This window comes from Vicugna pacos, chromosome X (genome assembly GCF_048564905.1).
Source record: "Vicugna pacos chromosome X, VicPac4, whole genome shotgun sequence".
Classification (NCBI taxonomy): Eukaryota; Metazoa; Chordata; class Mammalia; order Artiodactyla; family Camelidae; genus Vicugna; species Vicugna pacos.
In genome coordinates, this window is record NC_133023.1 from 34,110,866 (window position 1) to 34,116,315 (window position 5,450).

Consider the following 5,450-nt stretch of genomic DNA (forward strand, 5'->3'; position numbering starts at 1 on the left):
TCTGTATTCAACATTCTATATTCTTCATTCTGTATTCTATATTCTAAATTCTGTGTTCTGAATTCCATGTTCTAAATTCTGGGTTCTGCATTCTTTATTCTATATTTCATATTCTGTGTTCTACATTCTGTATTCAACATTCTATATTCTTCATTCTGTATTCTATATTCTAAATTTTGTGTTCTGAATTCCATGTTCTAAATTCTGGGTTCTGCATTCTATATTCTATATTTCATATTCTGTGTTCTACATTCTGTATTCAACATTCTATATTCTTCATTCTGTATTCTATATTCTAAATTCTGTGTTCTGAATTCCATGTTCTAAATTCTGCGTTCTGCATTCTGTATTCTATATTCCATCTTCTGTGTTCTACATTCTGTATTCAGCATTCTATAGTCTGTATTCTGTATTCTATGTTCTAAATTCTGTGTTCTGAATTCCATGTTCTAAATTCTGGGTTCTGTTTTCTGTATTCTATATTCTATATTCTGTGCTCTGCATTCTATATTCTGTACTCTGTATTCTAAATTCTGTGTTCTGAATTCCATGTTCTAAATTCTGGGTTCTGTATTCTGCGTTCTATATACTATATTCTGTGTTCTACATTCTATATTCTACATTCTATATTCTGTATTCTGTATTCTATATTCTAAATTCTGTGTTCTGAATTCCATGTTCTATATTCTGGGTTCTGCATTCTATATTCTATATTCCATATTCTGTGTTCTACATTCTGTATTCTACATTCTATATTCTGTATTCTGTATTCTATATTCTAAATTCTGTGTTCTGAATTCCGTGTTCTAAATTCTTGATACTGTATTCTATATTCTATATTCCATATTCTATGTTCTACATTCTATATTCTGTATTCTGTATTCTATATTCTAAATTCTGTGTTCTGAATTCCATGTTCTAAATTCTGGGTTCTGCATTCTATATTCTATATTCCATATTATGTGTTCTACATCTGTATTCTACATTCTATATTCTGTATTCTGTATTCTATATTCTAAATTCTGTGTTCTGAATTCCATGTTCTAAATTCTGGGTTCTGCATTCTATATTCTATATTCCATATTCTGTGTTCCACATCTGTATTCTACATTCTATATTCTGTATTCTGTATTCTATATTCTAAATTCTGTGTTCTGAATTCCATGTTCTAAATTCTGGGTTCTGCATTCTATATTGTATATTCCATATTTTGTGTTTGGCATTCTGTATTCTACATTCTATATTCTGTATTCTATATTCTATATTCTAAATTCTGTGTTCTGAATTCCATGTTCTAATTTCTGGGTTCTGCATTCTATATTCTATATTCCATATTCTGTGTTCTACATTCTGTATTCAACATTGTATATTCTGTATTCTGTATTCTATATTCTAAATTATGTGTTCTGAATTCCATGTTCTAAATTCTGGGTTCTGCATTCTGTATTCTATATTCCATATTCTGTGTTCTACATTCTGTATACAGCTTTCTATACTCTGTATTCTGTATTGTATATGCTAAATTCTCGGTTCTGAATTCCATGTTCTAAATTCTGGGTTCTGTATTCTGTATTCTATATTCTATATTCTGTGCTCTACATTCTATATTCTACATTCTATATTCTGTACTCTGTATTCTAAATTCTGTGTTCTGAATTCCATGTTCTAAACTCTGGGTTCTGTATTCTGCGTTCTAAATACTATATTCTGTATTCTACATTCTATATTCTACATTCTATATTCTGAATTCTGTATTCTATATTCTAAATTCTGTGTTCTGAATTCCATGTTCAAATTCTGGGTTCTGCATTCTATATTCCATATTCTGTGTTCTACATTCTGTATTCAACATTCTATATTCTTCATTCTGTATTCTATATTCTAAATTCTGTGTTCTGAATTCCATGTTCTAAATTCTGGGTTCTGCATTCTCTATTCTATATTCCATATTCTGTGTTCTACATTCTGTATTCAGCTTTCTATACTCTGTATTCTGTATTCTATATGCTAAATTCTCTGTTCTGAATTCCATGTTCTAAATTCTGGGTTCTGTATTCTGTATTCTATATTCTATATTCTGTGCTCTACATTCTATATTCTACATTCTATATTCTGTACTCTGTATACTAAATTCTGTGTTCTGAATTCCATGTTCTAAATTCTGGTTTCTGTATTCTGCATTCTATATAGTATATTCTGTGCTCTACATTCTATATTCTGTATTCTGTATTCTATATTCTAAATTCTGTGTTCTTAATTCCATGTTCTAAATTCTGGGTTCTGCATTCTATATTCTATATTCCATATTCTGTGTTATACATTCTATATTCTACATTCTATATACTGTATTCTTTTTTCTATATTCTAAATTCTGTGTTCTGAATTCCATGTTCTAAATTCTGGGTTCTGCATTCTATATTCTATATTCCATATTCTGTGTTCTACATTCTGTATTCAACATTCTATATTCTTCATTCTGTATTCTATATCCTAAATCCTGTGTTCTGAATTCCATGTTCTAAATTCTGGGTTCTGCATTCTGTATTCTATATTTCATATTCTGTGTTCTACATTCTGTATTCAACATTCTATATTCTTCATTCTGTATTGTATATTCTAAATTCTGTGTTCTGAATTCCATGTTCTGAATTCTGGGTTCTGCATTCTGTATTCTATATTTCATATTCTGTGTTCTACATTCTGTATTCATCATTCTATATTCTTCATTCTGTATTCTATATTCTAAATTCTGTGTTCTGAATTCCATGTTCTAAATTCTGGGTTCTGCATTCTGTATTCTATATTCCATCTTCTGTGTTCTACATTCTGTATTCAGCATTCTATACTCTGTATTCTATATTGTATATGCTAAATTCTCTTTTCTGAATTCCATGTTCTAAATTCTGGGTTCTGTTTTCTGTATTCTATATTCTATATTCTGTGCTCTACATTCTATATTCTGTACTCTGTATTCTAAATTCTGTGTTCTGAATTCCATGTTCTAAATTCTGGGTTCTGTATTCTGCGTTCTTTATACTATATTCTGTGTTCTACATTCTATATTCTACATTCTATATTCTGTATTCTGTATTCTATATTCTAAATTCTGTGTTCTGAATTCCATGTTCTATATTCTGGGTTCTGCATTCTATATTCTATATTCCATATTCTGTGTTCCACATTCTGTTTTCTACATTCTATATTCTGTATACTGTATTCTATATTCTAAATTCTGTGTTCTGAATTCCGTGTTCTAAATTCTGGATTCTGTATTCTATATTCTATATTCCATATTCTATGTTCTACATTCTATATTCTGTATTCTGTATTCTATATTCTAAATTCTGTGTTCTGAATTCCATGTTCTAAATTCTGGGTTCTGCATTCTATATTCTATATTCCATATTCTGTGTTCTACATCTGTATTCTACATTCTATATTCTGTATTCTGTATTCTATATTCTAAATTCTGTGTTCTGAGTTCCATGTTTTAAATTCTGGGTTCTGCATTCTATATTCTATATTCCATATTTTGTGTTTTGCATTCTGTATTCTACATTCTATATTCTGTATTCTATATTCTATATTCTAAATTCTGTGTTCTGAATTCCATGTTCTAAATTCTGGGTTCTGCATTCTATATTCTATATTCCATATTCTGTGTTCTACATTCTGTATTCATCATTCTATATTCTTCATTTTGTATTCTATATTCTAAATTCTGTGTTCTGAATTCCATGTTCTAAATTCTGGGTTCTGCATTCTGTATTCTATATTCCATCTTCTGTGTTCTACATTCTGTATTTAGATTTCTATACTCTGTATTCTGTATTGTATATGCTAAATTCTCTGTTCTGAATTCCATGTTCTAAATTCTGGGTTCTGTATTCTGTATTTTATAATGTATATTCTGTGCTCTACATTCTATATTCTACATTCTATATTCTGTACTCTGTATTCTAAATTCTGTGTTCTGAATTCCATGTTCTAAATTCTGGGTTCTGTATTCTGCGTTCTATATACTATATTCTGTATTCTACATTCTATATTCCGAATTCTGTATTCTATATTCTAAATTCTGTGTTCTGAATTCCATGTTCAAATTCTGGGTTCTGCATTCTATATTCCATATTCTGTGTTCTACATTCTGTATTCAACATTCTATATTCTTCATTCTGTATTCTATGTTCTAAATTCTGTGTTCTGAATTCCATGTTCTAAATTCTGGGTTCTGCATTCTGTATTCTATATTCCATATTCTGTGTTCTATATTCTGTATGCAGCATTCTATACTCTGTATTCTGTATTCTATATGCTAAATTCTCTGTTCTGAATTCCATGTTCTAAATTCTGGGTTCTGTATTCTGTATTCTATATTCTATATTCTGTGCTCTACATTCTATATTCTACATTCTATATTCTGTACTCTGTATTCTAAATTCTGTGTTCTGAATTCCATGTTCTAAATTCTGGGTTTTGTATTCTGCATTCTATATACTATATTCTGTGTTCTACATTCTATATTCTGTATTCTGTATTCTATATTCTAAATTCTGTGTTCTTTATTCCATGTTCTAAATTCTGGGTTCTGCATTCTATATTCTATATTCCATATTCTGTGTTATACTTTCTGTATTCTACATTCTATATTCTTCATTCTGTATTCTATATTCTAAATTCTGTGTTCTGAATTCCATGTTCTAAATTCTGGGTTCTGTATTCTGTATTCTATATTCTGTATTCTGTGTTCTAAATTCTATATTCTACATTCTATATTCTGTTATCTGTATTCAAAATTCTGTGTTCTGAATTCCATCTTCTAAATTCTGGGTTCTGTATTCTATATTCTATATTCCATATTCTGTGTTCTACATTCTATATTCTGTATTCTGTATTCTATATTCTAAATACTGTGTTCTGAATTCCATGTTCTAAATTCTGGGTTCGGTATTCTATATTCAATATTCCATATTCTATGTTCTACATTCTATATTCTGTATTCTGTATTCTATATTCTAAATTCTGTGTTCTGAATTCCATGTTCTATATTCTGGGTTCTGCATTCTATATTCTATATTCCATATTCTGTGTCCTACATTCTGTATTCTACATTCTATATTCTGTATTCTGTATTCTATATTCTAAATTCTGTGTTCTGAATTCCGTGTTCTAAATTCTGGATTCTGTATTCTATATTCTATATTCCATATTCTATGTTCTACATTCTATATTCTGTATTATGTATTCTATATTCTAAATTCTGTGTTCTGAATTCCATGTTCTAAATTCTGGGTTCTGCATTCTATATTCTATATTCCATATTCTGTGTTCTACATCTGTATTCTACATTTTATATTCTGTATTCTGTATTCTATATTCTAAATTCTGTGTTCTGAATTCCATGTTCTAAATTCTGGGTTCTGCATTCTATATTCTATATTCCATATTTT